General features: G+C 37.5%; 1 long non-coding RNA gene across 1 annotated transcript in view; it reads left to right on the top strand.

The window, feature by feature from the left end:
• The first annotated feature begins 689 nt into the window (after positions 1-689).
• LOC148216064 (uncharacterized) overlaps positions 690-17,824 on the top strand; it is a 150,440-nt gene continuing 133,305 nt past the window's right edge. Inside the window, exon 1 of the long non-coding RNA XR_015796139.1 lies at positions 690-800. This is a non-coding gene — a long non-coding RNA (uncharacterized LOC148216064). The remainder of the gene's footprint in view (positions 801-17,824) is intronic.

Below are 17,824 nucleotides of genomic sequence, written 5' to 3' on the forward strand. Positions count from 1 at the left end.
AAAAAGTAATGTATAATATTAGGGACAGTAAGATTAATAAGAAAAGGCCAAAACTTAGAAAGTGGTCCCTTAATGCAAAGCAAGGATTGTACCTTAAAAGTCCTGTGGAGGAGAGGTATATCTAGACTTTTAGTAATGAGGGTTTCAGGCAAGCAATTGCTGATCTCCACATCATCCTTAGTGTTTAGACGTAGACCTAAACAACCCAGTGTCAGGATCTGTTATCAGTTCATTTACCTTTCCCTTTACTGTAAAATGTTGGTCTTAATTTCTTATCAGAAGCAGAAGAGACAGGAAGCCAAGCTTAATTGTCCATTCCTAATGCATAATGACACCAAAATGACAAAAGAGTTGATGTTGTCACAATGCAAACTTTTATCATTTTTTGTAATTAATTCCCCCAAACACATCTAAGGCCACACATTCAGATATTTCACAGCCATGGATATTTTCTCCTATGGAACATGATGGCTAGGATTACTTTACAGCTCTAGGAATGAAATTCCAAATTCTGGATGTAAACACTGAGGTGATTTCATCCCTAACCTTCATTTGCTAGAGATAGGAGTTGGAACTGTAGGGAAATGAATAGTGCCAACAGCTTTGGAACTTTGAACTCATTAAAGTTAATGTGACTTTTAAAACAGCACGAGCTTCTTTCAGGCTCATGCCAAAGTCTGGGAGAAAAACTGGTGAGGCTGCTTTAATGAATAAGAGGAGGGCGCTCTACTTGTGCACAGTATGAAGCCCTAGTTGGTATCACAGCCAAAAACCGTTTCATAAATAGCAACTATCTAAAGGTAATTAGTGCTTTCTTCTCTTTCTACATTTTGTTTCCATTTGAACTCTCTTGTGATTGTTCCCCATCCTTGCAATCATAAGTGTGTAGATAGAAGAAGTGTACAGACATATGTGTGTATGTGTATATTTCTTCTATCTATGAATCTAATGGAGTAGAGAGTAGTCCATGGATGCACAATCCACATTAAATGTATTAGCATTTAGAATCCCCCAAATTTATATTTCATAAGTTTTTTTTAAAAAGAATAGGATAATTTGATTCCGTAGGAAGAAGTGTGAAATATTTAAGTGTGACATAACTAAATAATTATCACAGTGATTATTCTCAGACAATGGAAGTTCTGAAGATTATTTTAAATAGATGTACAGTATGTCTCAGCTGAACATGTGCTCATCTGGTTAGGCTATTCATGGGCAGAGGCATCAACATGCCCAGTATGCCCACACAGGGATCACAGAACCTTTTCAATTACATACTTACACAAATTACCATATATCAAGTTGCATATGAACAACTGTTTCTTTCCTCCTCATTTTTCTTCTAAAGTTTTTTTCCCACTGATTTCTGGTTCTCTTGTACACTTGTTTTAGCGTAATAACAAGCTCTCCTCCTATATGACAAATAACTAATTGTGATTTCTGTGCAGTAAAGGAATGGATCCCAGCATCTGCATTGCCCATAAACTTTGTGGCTTCTGAATAAGAGGCAATGAATCAAGATAATGGAGAGGTGGGGTGGCAAGTTTGCATGGTTCTTGACATGGATAACAGTTTAATTGTGCAGCAAAAAGAACCCACATAGGGTTAATAGCCATGTTTCTGTGTTTATGCATACATAAAGGCAAATCTGTGCTAGCAATCACTGTTTACACATTTGGAAGTTAACTATCTAGAGGCAGTTTTATTCCTTCTCCTTTATTGTTCCTACTGTACTTTATAACAAAAGAGGGTAGCAATGAAACCAGTTATGAGCCTACTGGAAATTAGCCTTTATGCCATGCTTATTTCTCTCTCTTTCTCCCTCCCTCCCTCCCTCCCCCCTCTCTCTCCTCTTAATATTTTTGAAGGGCAAAGTAAAGCTAGTTACTAAAAGGAAATTGTATTGAGCTTTTTAACTTCCAAGTTACCATAGAAGAAAGATTTCAAGCACTTTTTTATATGGTCAAGGGGAAGATCTGGATGTAATGATTTAGCCACTTATGGGGAAGTAAAGTGGGGGATCTCTGGCACTCTGGCACTCCTTAGAGATAGGTAGATGTGCTGGCTGTGTTGACTGGGATTGAGGCTGGAATCTGGAGGGCCAAGATTCCCTTTCCTATTGTATAAGACATAACCATGGATTCAGTGGGTTCTGCAGATTAAAATATAGAAAAGAATCTTATATTCCCAAACAGACTGTATTTCTCTTCTTAATACTATTCTGAACAGTATGATTGTTTGGCATGCTAGTAAATAAGATCCTCCTACATTTAGTGCTTGACTAATTTCTAGACTGTATTAACCTATATGTCTTACTCTGGGAAGCTAAAACCAAGAATCAAGATAGGAGTTCATATAAGCATTTCATTAAAAAGAAAAGAATGTAAAATGCAATAAAACAACAAAACATAAATTCTAAGGCAACGAAGAGCTATTTATACATATATTTAATATGCACATTAAGCATACTTTTAATGGTGAGTTCTGGAAAGAATCTATTACAAGTTTCACAGTAGAGATGCTACCACTGAAAAGACCTGCATTTCATCTTAATTATTTCCATTTCTTACAGAAGTTAGTTATAAATCTTAAACAGAGAAGTAAAATCATATTGGAGAAGGTTTCCACTAAAGCAATGCCCTAGCTAGATTTATTATCTTTAGATATTTTCCAGAATTTTTAATGGCAGTTGATACAAACATGAGAAAGTAACAGGAAGTATTTATTTTATTTTATTTTATTTTATTGTTTTATTTTATTTTATATGTGTTATTCAGATCTTATTAATTCTGGAATATGGCCACAGTCTCTAATCTTATTTGTGATGGAAATAAGTTCTAAACTGGTTCATGAGATGATCAGCTATCTTTGTCTTGAGATTCAACAGAGGGAAAATGAAAGGCAGATTAAGATGCCAATGTAACTAAAGAAAAGGTTTAGTAAATATCTGAATGCAAAAAAGGACATATATAGAAAATGGAAAGAGGTCATCCAAAAAAGAGCACAGGAATCCCTGGAATTGTAGAGATACTGTCAGGAAAGTAAAACCCCATAAATCAACTATCAGGCTAAGGATGAGAAAAATAACTTACTGAGACGGAAAGGAAAGGAAAAGAAAGGAACCATATGCAAGTTGCTTAGTAAGGATGGCAAAGAAATAATAAGGAAAAGGCAGAGCAATTCAACTCCTATTTTAACTCAGTATTCTCCAACAAAATGTTATATATTCTAACAGGGAAATATGAAGAGCAGGATGAAGGGGCAGGATAATAATGAAATACTCCTTTACTTTGAAAGAGTTAAAATTTCCAGAATCATATGAATTACATTCTAGAGTACCAAAGGAACCTAGTGATATTCTGTCAAAGCATTATGAATTATCTTTTAAAAATCCAGGAGAACTGTAAAAGTATCAGAAGACTGAAGGGAAAATGGTTCTTTTTTCTTCAGAAAGGGGGAAAATAAGTATCACTTGACTAGACACCAACCAGTATGATATTGAAGACCATGTAGTAATTATCGGAACCCAACATGGATTTCTCAAGAGATAATCTTTGCTAAGCTATAACCTTATAGCATCTCCTTAGTAGAGAGTTGCAATGCTGTAAATGGAATATCTCTTGATTTCATCAAAACATTTGAAAAAGTATTTTGATTAACAAGCTAGTTAAGCATGGAGTGGATGACACTAAATAAGTGGATATCTAACTGGCTTTAAAATCATACTCAAAGACTGGTCTTCAATGATATCTCATAAAATTGGACAAAGGTATTAAGTGGGTACCATAAGAATCAGCTCTTGATCCTTTACTCCTCAGAATTTTCATTAATGATTTGGATGAAAAGATAGAAAGAATGCCTATAAAGGTTTGCAGATGACACAAAATTGGTGGGATAGCTAAAAGATAAAAGTGCAAAAATCTTCATTTTTTAAACCAAAAATCATATGCACCAGTATAAGACAGGAATGACTTGGTAATGGGACTTGTGAAAAAAAAAAATGGCATGAAAATTCATTACAAAACTGCATATAAGTTGCAAATGATGTAGCTGTGAAAAAAGCAAATTGAGTTTTAGGTTGCATCAACAGAAGCATAGATTCCAAACCATGAAAATAATAATTCCACTTTATTGTGCAATGGGCAGACTTCACCTCAAGTACTTAGTCAGTTCTATGTATCACATTTTGAGAAGAATTCAGCAAAAAAATGGTACAACTTCAGGAAAGACAACGAGGATGACCTGGGACAAGAAAGTTCTATGAAGAGAGACTAAATAAACAGGGTATATATTGTCGAAGGCTTTCACGGCCAGAATACGATGGCTGGTGTGGGTCTTCCAGGCTGTGTAGCCATGTTCTGGAAGTCTTGTTTCCTAACGTTTCGCCAGTATCTGTGACTGGCATCTTCAGAGAACAGGAGCACAGACAGGAGCAGGGGGAGGAAGGGGGAAGGGGGTTGGGGGGTTGGGGGTTGGGTTAATGAGTGGCTGCTGACACCAAAACAAGCAGCCACTCTTTAACCCAACCCCCCACCCCACATCCCCCTAACCCCCCAATCCCCCCTTCCCCCTTCAGATCTCTATAAATACCCACAAAAGGGTCACATCAACCTGGGCACAGAGAGAACTGCTCCTGTCTGTGCTCCTGCTCTCTGAAGATGTCGGTCACAGATGCTGGCGAAACGTTAGGAAACAAAACTTCCAGAACACAGCCACACAGCCCGGAAGATCCACACCAAACAGGGTATGCTTAGCACTGAGAAAAGATAATTGAAGGGGGATGTAATAGCACTATTCATACACTTAAAAGAATGTCCCATAAAAGAAGGTCAAAACTTATTCCTTATTATTCCAGAGTTCAGAATACAGAATAAAGTATTTAACTTACAGAGAGCCATACTTTGACTGAATGTTTGGGAAAAAGAATCTAACAGTAAGAGAAATTCAACAGTAGAACCAGTTACTCTGAGATATAGTTCACTGAAGTTGTTCATGTGGAACCTAGACAGCTATTAGGTCAAGGAAGCTTTAATTTGGATTTCTACACTGAGCATGAAGTTGGGGTAAATGTTCCCCTCCAACTCTAATTCTTTAGCTGATCCACTTTATTGGACAAACTGTAAATAATTACAGCCAATATAAAATTATATAGACATTTAGTACTAGATCAGATACTTAGGTTTAAGATTAGAGAATTAGATTTTTCACTTTTTAGAAAGAAGAAAGGATCTAGGAAGATAAATTGGCACATAATGATGAAAAATTGCTTGCTCTAAACTTTTCAAAACAAGATGATTGCTTGGAACTATATTAGGCCATGCAATCTGAACTGGATCTTCCCCACCCACAAGCACCTGAGAAGAACAGAGTGTACTAGGAATAAAATAGATTGATTAAACAAACAAACAAATAAATAAATAAATAGCGAGCCAGTTTGATTTGGTGGGCATGAAAGCCAGTTGGGTGACTTTGGGCCAGTCACTCTCTCTTGGCTCAACTCACCTCACAGGGTTGTTATTGTGGGGAAAATAGGAGGACAAAGGGGTATTAGGTATGTTTGCCACCTTGAGTTATTTATAAAAACAATAAAGGCATGATAAAAAAAAAATCTTAAAAAAAAAGAGATTTCTAAATTCCACAGAACCCTGAGAAAGCCCAAGACCAAAATATTTCAGAGAATAGTTGGCCATCCTGAATCCATTCTGAACTGTATCTGACTCTACAAACAAACACTGTATTTGATTCAACAAACACTGGAAGCTCCGGGTTAGAAACGCAGTCAAAGTCTTCAGGAAGAATACTTTTAGTAGTTTAACTGTCAGTGGATTCAGACAGATGTTCCCAAAGATGTTTAAAAGCAGATGATGCTTGTAGTACAGTTGCCAGTGATTTGGAAAGAAAAAAAGATACCTGATCAGGCCAGGTGCCTAAAATATTTCCATATTAGTAAGCTCATTTAAAACAACATCTGTCTGCTCCAAAATTCCATAATTAATCAGACATGCTATATCTTAGCTTTGGACCCATGAGATCCCATTAACATGAGAAATATGTCTGCTGGTTCAGTGTGCTGGCTCTGTTACTGGGGTTCCCCCCCCCTGCCCCCGTTCTTCTATGACCAAATATTGCCATTTGATTCTGGGATGGACATAATAAACTGCTTTTTTAAGAAGAAAAGCAGAAAAACATGCTAGGCTACAAATATTTATGAAGGGCCTGATGACTCTTCAGGCTTCATCATATTTTGTCAATTTCAAAGACTAATGCTGCATAATTTTCTCTTTCTATGACTGAGTGGGATTCTTTGGACCAAACATTCATGTTCCGATGTAACTATATAGGCTAAGTCCTTCAAGCCTCAGAATGGAAAACACCAACAATGAGACTCATTTTCCATTGAATGAGTAGTGGCTCCTTTACTGACACATATCAAGGTCCTTGTAGGAAGTGAATGCATTTGCATCAATTCATGTCTACAGTTATGAAGGAAACACTTCTTCTATTCATCATCCTGATAATTCAGGTAGAGGGAGGAGGGATTAATGTGTGGCACTGTTACTGACTTGAATGATTTCAGAGCAGCAGGAGGTTGCAAGAGGAGAAATTAACAGAAGATAGTGATTTTCAGTGAAACACAGCAGGAGTTCTCTTTGCTTTAAATCTCTGAAGAAGGATTGAAAGTAAAGGAACAAGGGAGGGTTAAGAATTAAAATGGAACAAAGGAAGCACTGGAGCATCATCTGTTGGAAGACTATGTTTCTTACTCAGCCATTATTTTCCTTTCCTTTGCCTTCTCTATCTAATGCTCTCTCCATCACAATGTTCACAAATTGATGATATTAGGAGGTTGAATTAATCCTAGTTCCTGTAATGAATGGTTAGCTGAGTTCAGCTTTCAGATGATCATAGTGCTGGTGGGGTAGCAGTTTTTAACTTCAGAAAGCAAGGAAGTGCTTACATATGTTTCTGAGAACAAGTAAGTGAATGTTCAGTGCTGTGTGAAACGAGAAGAAAACACACAAATGGGGAGAATGAGAAGATAGGTGACCTTTTCAGATGGCAAAAGTTAAAGTCTCTGCTCTACTACTTACTTTGCATTGCCCTTTTTTAATGTCAGGAATGGCATTTGCAGTGAAAGGAAGTGGGAGCTCATGAGAGAAATGCCCTTGTGTTGCCATACATCCATCTTGTTGGCATATCTCTATTGTTTTTGAAGACTATGAAATGCATCATGGAATTGGAGGACCACACTTGAATGGGGGAAAATATATATGGGTAGGTATTCATCTCACTGCCAATGGAAAATATAATTCACCTACTGTGGGGAGAATTTAGAATGAAATCACAGGACACTCAACAGTGATCACAACTAGGCTTTGTTCATTCTTTAGTGCACTGACAAATCATGAGATTTAAAAATAAGAATTGCAACTAGGTTAGAACCAGAAGTCTAGATCTCAGTTCATCAGATGGATCTAACCATGGTAAATGAAACATCACGTTTCAAGGGAGAGAGCAAATGTATAGAAAGACGTATTTATGGAAAAGCTCTGACCAATTTTGAGGCTTAATCTTTTCTACCACTTACAGAAATGAACGTTGTACATCTTTCTACCTTTCTATGCCTGAGCAGCACTTTGAATACTAAATATTCATGTTCATATGTAGTTCTATCTCACTAGCCACTACAGTATAAGAAACAGGACATTTGATGATGTTTTCATTGATCATTGGGCTGATCCAGCAGGAATGCAGGTTAAAAAATAAGACTCTGTACACTGTTAAACTATTGGAGAACTTTTTAATGAACTGACACAGATTTCATGTGTAAGACAGTACGCCACTGAACACTTGTTGACATCCATAGTGTAAGACCAAGCTATCAAACCATAACGGTGAACTTCCCCACAAGCATTTGATTGATTAGTATGAGAAATATAATTGTGGACTAGATCAAGACTAGACTAGATCTTTGACTCTGATTTATAGATATTTTGCATGATTTGAATCAATTCTTGGGATCTCTTCTACATTCTCTGAGGATATACCTTTCATGGAGTTTTGGATAACAACCCCTACCAAGTCAGACCACTAATGCATCTAGCCAAGTATTTTCAGCAGTGCCTGGCAGTGGAATTCAAGTTTTTACATTAGAGTTTTATCAGCCTTACTTTTAGATACCAGGGATTGAATTTATATGTAACATAATAGACCTGTGACTGAGCAAGCTTCATTTTCAGGTGGTTGCACAGTAAGTTTAGAAACTAAATTTGTACTCCTATGAGCTACCTGGCTCCTTATAACAGTGCAAAGTCGAAGAATCTCTGCTGTATCCTAGATCCTGTAGGCAGGTGGATTCCAGCTGCCAAAGGAAGAAACTTGTTTTTATCTGCAAACATTTATCTTGTACAGAACTGGAAAATGGTTTTGGATCCTTTGAGATAAAGAGAGGATTATAAATGGAAAATTATATTAAGGTTTGAAAACATTGTCATTCTGTACCTAGTGGCTGGTTGAATGATTTAGGGAATAATTATCTGATAGGAAGCTACTATAACATACCCCAGGGCCATACATTAACAATGTTGACAAAGAGAAAGTGTTGCTAAATACCCTTTATCATGACATATGAACCATGGGACTCTATTCAGTATAAAAGTACCTGGTGAAACAAACCTTTCAAAATGACAGCTTTTTTATCCCTTTTTGATTCTAGTTCCAGGATTGCACCCAATATTACTACCTGTTCATGTTTATCAAGCAAGGTGAAATTTTAAATATATCATAAGCATGAGCAAAACTTGTAAATTACACTAATGTCTTCCCAGACTTTAACTTCTGAACAGAACTAATTGTATTGCTGTTCTTTCAAGGCTATTAGCAATGTTTTTCTTTAAGCCCTGTATATTTATACCTACACACGTTTTCTACAATTGCAGTCTGTAATGATCTATTACTGAGAACCAAAAAGTTGTGATTTGTATGTGTGGATGTGTGTGCACTTTTTAATTCCTAGATTGTGTGCCATCAAATTGGTGTCGACTCTTAGCAACCACATAGATTTTCTCCATGATGATCTGTCCCTAACCTGATCTTTCAGGTCTTCCAACAGTGCATTCATTACCACTGTAACTGACTCCATCCACTTTCCTGTTGGTCATTTAATTCTTTTTCTCTCCATCTTTTCCACCATTAGGACCTTCTCCAGAGAGCTAGGCCTTCATCTAATGTGTCCAAAGTAGAATAATTTGAGCCTGGTCATTTTTGCCTGAGTGAAAACTCTGGGTTGTTTGATTTATTTGTTTTCTTGGCTGTTCATGGTAATCTCAAGACCCTTCCCCTGTATAGGTAGTCCTTCAGGTTCAAAGAAGACAGATGAAGTGCAGTTCATCTGTGGGCATGGAGATGGCTCTGCAATCCCAGTTTGGAAGTGCAGAGTCTAGCACAATGGGGCCACTGGAAGTCCATTGCTGTAATAACTATGGGTGTAATTCTGTGACGCCGCTCACAGTTTTCTATCAGTTTTCTGTGGTGCCAGTCTTAAAAGCCGGTGAAGACTTCATAGCACAGGGCTGGCCAGCAGGTTCTGTCAGCAGCTGCAGCTTCTAGTTCCCTTGGATATCACAATGGCATAGGGTTTCCTTCGCAGTGTTTTTGTAGCACTTGTGTGGACAACCTCAAGGTCACTTCCCAGTGTCCAGTACACCACAGAGCAACTGGCAAGGCATATGGTGGTTGTCCATTCTGATGACATATCCCACCCACCATATCTGGGCTCTGGTAATCAGGGACTCAATGCTGGTGTACTTCACATGATCCAAGACCTCCAGGTTGGAGACACGGTTTTGCCAACAAATGCCAAGGACAGAGCAGAGAGTGTATATGTGAAATTTCTCCAGTTGTTTAATGTGTCGTCAGTACAGAGTCCACTATTCACATCCATACAGGAGGGAAGGGATAACCACAGCTCTGTAGACTTTCACCTTTGTGGAAATACAGACATTGGGTTAATTGAGTACTCTTATACAGCCATCCCAGAGCCTGGCTGGCCTTGCTGATCCTGGAGTCAATTTATTTGTCCAAAGACCCATCGCCGGAGATGATGCTTTCCAAGTACTTGAAGCTGTTTATATTTATCATCTGGGTGTAATCAACAGTGATTTTTGGTTCTAGGGGGTTGATATTTGGCATGGGCTGGTAAAGTACTACAGTCTTGTTCAGGCTGATAGTCAGGCCGAAGAGCATAGTAGCATCTGAGAATTTGTTCAGCATCAACTGAAGATCACGGTCTTTGTGAGCCAGGAGCACATGGTTGCCAGCAAAGAGGGTTTCTTGAATGACACTATGGAGGCACTTTGTCCCAGCATTCAAGCAGCAAAGGTCAAAAAGAGAGCAATCCAATTGGTACTTGATGTACACTCCCTCCTTTAGACCCTGGACAGCATGTGACAACATGCAAGCAAAGAACAGATTGAACAGCACTAGTGCTACCACACGACCCTGCTTCACCGCATTGGAAATGGCAAATACAGGTAATGCCTCACTATTGTAAAGGACCTGTCCTGTCATTCCATCGCGGAGTAGCTGAATCAATATAAAAGTTCAAAAGTGTCAATACTTTTTCTATCCTGCTTCTTCAAAGTCCTACTTTTATTTTCATAGAATGTCACAGGTAATACCATGATTTGCACTATTCTGAACTTTGTAGGTATAGACATATCACAGCATCTGAATATCTTTTTCAGGGCCTTCATGGCTGCCCTATCAAGTGCCAGGCTGTTCCTTTATTGTTGATGGTTGATCCAAAAAGGCAGCAGCTATCACTTTAATATATTCATTATCAATTCGAAGGCTCATTGTATTAACTGTTGTTATTACTTTGGTCTTCTTTATATTTAACTTAGTCCCATTTTTTCACTGTGTCCCTTGGTTTTTATTATTACAGTTTGCAGATCCTTTGCATTTTTGACAATTAGATCAGCATAGGTTATGGATATTTCTTCTTCCAAATTTAAAACTGCACTCATCTTCTTCCAATCCAGCTTTCCTTAATATATATTCAGTGTATAGATTGAATAAATAAGAGGATAGTATACAGGCTTGTTTCATTCCTTTACCAACCTGGAATCAGTCTGTTTCACCATTTTCTGACCATACTGTGGTTTCCTAACCAGTATGTAGGCTTTTCATGAGGACAATGACATGTTCTGGGATTCCCATTTTTCTAAGCACATTCGACAGCTTCATGTGACTGACACAATTGAAAGCCTTTGTATAAGCAATGAAGCACACACTGTCTTCTTTTTGGTGTTCTTTGGCTTTCTCAGTTATCCAGCATGCATCCGAAATAATGTCTCATGGTCCTCAGCCTTTTCTAAAGCCAGCTTTAACATCTGGCATCTCTTTTCTTGTGTAGGGCTCTAATCTGCATTGGATTACTCAAGAAAGTGCTGCACTTTACATAAGAGAAGAAAAACCTCTGCTTCTGTAGTTTCACTGAATTATAAATAACTTGCTTCCAATGCTAAAATCCTTACATTTCCTTCCTGCTGAAATTTTTGCAGGAGGGACGCTTCTTCCATGTACATCCATGCTGAACATGCTGAACACCAATAAATCTATACTTATATTTCCAGATCATCCCAATACATTGTAGGTGGAGTAGAGTAGGTAACGGGTTCCTTCTCCTAAGCTGCAATATTGCATATGTTTTCTATTGTCATAGTTTTACAACTATGTTTTATTAGTGTTTTACTCTAATTTCTACTGAAGAATGAAGAATTTTCCACAAGTCTCATAAAAAGAGACCCAGAAACAGAGCCAACTTTATCACTGAATTTTTTAATCATTAAGACAGATCCAAATCAGGATCCTCTTGCTTCTTAGAACTCCACCACTGAATCTCTTGCTGCCAGGTAAGTTTATCTGGATATCCTAAAAAAGGAAAGAGACACCAGAGAATATATTGTCCATCAAAGCTAGAAGAATCAGACAACAAGAACACATAGATGACTATGTCAACTATGCTTAGAGAAGTGCATGAGATGTAGATAACCATCTATTAGGATTTAGGAATAGGTTCAGTGAAAGGAAAGCTATTTCATTCATGCAGGAAGCATCTCTAATAAGAAAAATGTGTAAAGGAAGACTGTCTAATGAGAAGAATTATGGTGTGTAATGACATTTTAATATTTCATCAGATCACCTCAAAGCACAGTCATATATAGCCTAATGGAAGCAATAGTAATGTTGATAAGAAAAGGGCTGTTCCCTTTCCCCACCCCACCCCCACTGTGGATTGTCTTAATTCTTGAAAATTAGAACAGCAGGACACAGGCATTCCAAATTCCTATCAAACATTTGAGAAGAAAAATTGGATGGTTTATCTGATTTTCTTCTGCAGGGAATTCCCCATCTTCTCAACCATAGGATTTCCCGTAATGATGACTGGAGTTGCAACTGAAAAATAGTGATGGGAGAAATGTTCTCATTATGTCTTCCCTTGGGTTTTAACTGAAGCACAGATAGCCAGAGATTCTGCAGACTCCTAGGGAGATATTTGTGCTGTTAAAGAAATAATAATTATATTGATCTTATCCACCTTATATTTAAGTAGATCTGAAAACATCATATTCCACCTATGAGAATTTCTCTGGAATTCTCTTCTCTTTTGAAATAATTTTTAAAAGCAATTTCATTTTAGTCAGGTTTAATGAAAACTGGTAGGAAAAAAATCAGTTTTTCAGCCCAGCAGTAATAATTACTGCTTTACCTCCATCCAGCAGTAATATCATGAGATATTTTTCAGGGATCGACAAATAATTAATAGAAACAAAGTAGTTAAAGAACCACAACCTGGGTTCAGTTTATTCAGAACTATCCCAGAGGTTGACCATGGTTCCTGAGAGTTTTAATCAGGAATCTTCACATTATTCAGAGGTACTAGAGTTTGAGCCTGGTATCTTCTTCATGCAAAATAGAAACTCTATCACTACGATAGTACCATTTCCCATGAAGCGAAAACATGACATTCCAGCATTTGGTGACTGGCATTCAATATTTTGAAAAGAGAGAGAAAAAATCCAATAGCAGCCATATAAAATGTTTAGGATGTTCTCCTTTTCAGAGGAGAAGTCCCTACAGAATGACTACTGATTTTTTTTTTAATATTTGTGCCTTTCATATTTGTTCCTTTTTGTTTGGTCATTATGCTAGCCTTGAAAATTTCATTTGAAGGTCACTCTTCTCATGTTCTTTGAAGCCAATCTACCCCTCAGTGCCCTTGCTGGTGAAGTGATAGTACTCCAAGGCCAAGTTTGCTGACTGTTACTATGGTAATAGTTTTGCTTTTACAATGTTGTAATGACAAGATTGACTCAAAATACTCAGTAGTGGAAATCATACCCAGAATGAATCCTTCTCCTTAAGGACCCATGACTTCTCACATTGCTTTTAAAGTCTTAATTGGCACATATTTCTTACAGTCAAATATAAATCTAAAGCTACGGAACTGTTTATATTATTTCTGTCTGAGCCAATGCATCTGAGATAAGTGTTCTAACATGTCCATATGTGGGAATCAATTTGAGAAATCCCCTTAAAATTATGTTTATTATTTATTTATGTCATTTTACATATGTGTCCCCTATATTCCTATTAAGAGAGCCAGTTTGATGTAGAGGTTAAGGCATCAGACCAGAAACTGGAAGGCTGTGAGTTCTAATCCCGCCTTAGGTACAAAACCAGTTGGGTATCTTTGGATCAGTCATTCAGCCCTAGGAAGAAGGCAATGGCAAGCCACTTCTGAAAATCTTGCCAAAAAATTCCAGGCAGTCATCAGGTATCAACACTGACCTGAAGACACACACACACACACATACAGACACATCAGTTCCTAATTAAACTTCTACTTTCACCCAATCTCGTTCTTCGTTCAAAAGATTGAAATTGAAGGAAAAATAGTAATTTCTGACATTGCATGTCTGCACATGCATGCGCGCGCACACACACACACACAGACAAATATTTTATATGAACAACGTCAGCAAATTTTCCCTAATATTTACATTTTTGTACAGGTTGTTGATTTAGGAACCATATCACAAACTTCAAAAAAGTGCCAAAACCAACATTTCATTGTGTTTCACCTGATATAACGTTTTACAATGAAATGTAACCTGAATTAATTTTCGTTCCATTCTTGGTTTTGCCATGGAGTTACCAATTTTTTAGGTTAAGGCATTCCAGAGAAAATGCAAAGCATGATAACCAAAAAGGAAGTAATGATTACCTTACTTTTGAGTTATTTTTACATTTATACAGTTTCGGTCTTTAGTATGAGGAAAATTCTACTTCATTTAAGCCCAGAGAATAAGCCGGTAGATACTTTAGATAAAATCCAATAAGCAGACCACAGAATCAGAAATGGATGACTCTAGGTCACAGATGGGCATTCTGTGGCCATCCAGATGTTGAATTACAACTTCCTATAGCCCCATGCAGCACTGTCAATAGGTATGAATGCCAATCATTGTACTTCAGCAACATCTGGATGGCCATCGTAAAAGGGACATATTGAAAAGGGAACTTGAGAAGTATAAACACTGCAACAAAACTCTCCATAACTTTAACACCCCCAAAGTCAAGGCGACCCAGAGAACAGTTTGTGCTCAGGACTGAATGAGCTGCTCCATGAGGCAGGCAGGGGCTGTTTAGTTACTTTAATTTATGCCATTTAGGGTTAAAACCAGCACTCAGAATATCACCAAAACATATTAAAATTTAAAATAAGGTGTCAAATGTTCATTGCAGCATGTTCTTGTTAACAGTGCTGCATTTTGGGTCATTTGACAATTCTGGTTATCTTCAAACAATGTAGCACAATAAATTTTTATATATTGTCTGTGTGTGTGTGTGTGTGTGTGCGTGCGCGCGCATGTTTATTTGGAAAAAGTTCAGCAAACTTCACATCCTATGCACATTATACACAAACTGCTCTCGTGAGCAATCTGAAGAGACCCTGTCTCCGTACATGTTGATTTGTGAGCCACAGTATATACATCTTGATCAGTCTGTTTCTGGTGATATCCTTGGCTGATTGCTGTAAATGAAATGGCACGGTTGGCAAATCCCCCCCTTCACCTTTGCTATGAAGAGTATCGGGTGCTTCAGAAAAATTCATTGCTGTTTACAGCCAAGAACAATTTATAGCCTGGTGTGCCACAATGATAGGCTAATCAGGTCAAAACAATTCTCTTCTTTGGACCCTTTCCATGATCAAATTGTTCTTGTTCAGAAGAAGAAATTGCATACTGTAGGATTGCATTGGCATGGTCCGCAACAAACCATCTGCTCACTTCACTCCATCTGTTCTCCATATGAAAGCAATACTTTTCAGATGAATCTCTCAATTTGCAAAGGGGAGGATATTGCTAATCCATTATCCATATGGAAAAGGATGAAGAAGTACTATAAGCCAAGAGTGACTTGTCTAATCATGTGAGGGAATCATTAGCAGAGATGGGATTGAGAACCGATACCTACTTCAAGTTTGTATTCCAAGAACGAGAAATCCTTCTGTCTGACCAGAAGTTATCATCAAGATAGCTGTATTCATATTTCTAAAGAGCACAGGGGCATAAAAACCCAAAAGGCATGGAGTTTCAACCAATCCTGAATCTCTGAGAAGCACAATTGTATGATATGTTTGAAGGTACATATAGACATAACTTTGTTTTTTATGTTTTTATGCTGCTTCAGTTGTGTGATTTGAAGGGCATTTCCAAGCCCAATGAACACATAGCACTGCTTCAATATTTTTAAAGCATATATTTGAAAGATGAAAAAAATGAACATTTCTGATATGACATTAATGATATATTAACTTTCCTTGGGATGATGATGATGATGATGATGATGATGATGATGATGATGATGATGATGATTTGAACCTGGAAGGGTTCATTGACCTTTGAAAGGGCTTCTCATTGCCTTCTCAAAGCCCTTCCAACTCCTTGAATTCTCCTTTTGATAAAGTTTTCCCATACATTTCTCTTTTTGCAAGCTTAGCTAGCATCATCAGCACCAGCATGACTTACTATAGGAAGCATCCTATTTTTCCTGATCGTTCAAGTTAGCTTTCTCCTATCTATTTAATGGCATGGTAACACAGAAGCTCTAATTTCCAATGATTTCTTAATCTTAGCACTTTCATAGGTTTTTGAAAGAATTGGCAAATTCCACAAAGAAGCTATGACAATCCCCCAGTCAATGATTCTCTTGATTTGCAACTGTGTTCTTCGCAGGATACTGCAAAAAAAGCAGGGGAACAAAAAAAAAAAAAAAAAGCAGGCTTTTTCCCCTAGGCATGATGGAAAGGTTTCTGACAGTCTTTGAAGACTGGGCAAAAAACATGGATTTATGAAGCATGTTGGTTAGTAGATGAAATACTAGATGCCTTTCCTCTTGTGGATAGCTCCTCTGGGGTCTAAAGTTTGAAATCAATATGTTAACAGTAAGACAATATCTTTGGGTGCCTCTGAATAGTATTTGCATTGGATGCTTGTCCCATTGCCATAGAAACTCTGACACTCTTTCTGCAAAAATGAGTGAATCAGAAAAGTTTGGTGGAAGTAGTAGGTAAAGTATTGATACTTTTCATGACCCTCCTCAGTTCATGTTAGTAGCTTTCCTGTATTTAGCATGAGGAGGCCTCCTTACAGATAACCAAATATGGTGTTATTTTACGAAGTTGAGCCATCAGTTTCTGCTCCAACATAACACTGAACAAGTATTTCTGGAAAATTTCAAAGGATATAGGCTGTGCCATCAATTCCATATGGAATTTTACACACCTACCTGCACACACAGAAACTTATATCACTTGATTTTGCCCTAATGCACTTAAAAAACTTAACTAAGTTTTATCTTGCCACAAGATTAGTATTATTATTAATTTTAAGTTTAGTTCACCTAATACAATTGTATGTACATGCATTAGCAGGTAAGTCAATAGAAAACAATGGAAAGCTTTATTTAATCTGCAGATAGACTTACTATTACTATTGGTGGTTATCTCCTTTTTGATTGACACTACTAACTTCAAAGCAGAGGCAGTCTGCAGTGATGCCTCCTTCTACCTGTGCAATGCAATGGATGTGGAAAAGAGACAGGGCTTTGATCGCCCTGAAGCAGGTGCCCCCGCTTCAAAGAATATCAGGCACTTACACTGTACTCCTTTTACTGACCATATGCTGGTTCTTGAATACTTCCATTCTCTACTTGTTGAAGGAACCTCTGTGACAGATCTGGGATGACCATAACTTAAATCAAAATCATATCAATGCAGTCATTTAAAAGTCTCCTTGAGGCTTCTAAGCTGTCCATACTGCAGACCTGACTTCTATGTCTGTAAGGAAAAAAAAAAAAAATGCCATCCTTAAATATACATAAAAATAATAAAGGAGGAAAGTTTTTTGTTTTGTTTTTTGTTTGTTTTATTTTATTTTATTTAGACTGGCATGTACTATCAGGGACAGGATAATAGAATTTCCAAATCCATTGATTTTATGGTATTAAGAATCAGTCACTGCACATGGCTGATTGCTATCTCTAGCTGTATAAGCGGTACTGTCCCCATTTCATTTTCAGTAAGAAATTGAGGGAGATTTTGCTTCAGAAAGATAAATGCTCAAGGGGGGGGGGGAATGGGAATGTGCCAATCCCCCCTTAATGTTGGACATTATATGCCTATGCACATTATACACATAACATGCTAATACTGTGCCACACATTACTTCTGTATTTTTCCCCATATGCTTTCAGT

The sequence above is a fragment of the Python bivittatus genome, unplaced genomic scaffold, assembly GCF_059951505.1.
Source record: "Python bivittatus isolate LINGU-HERP-01145 unplaced genomic scaffold, Pbiv_v1 ctg000340_np1212, whole genome shotgun sequence".
In the NCBI taxonomy this organism is placed as follows: Eukaryota; Metazoa; Chordata; class Lepidosauria; order Squamata; family Pythonidae; genus Python; species Python bivittatus.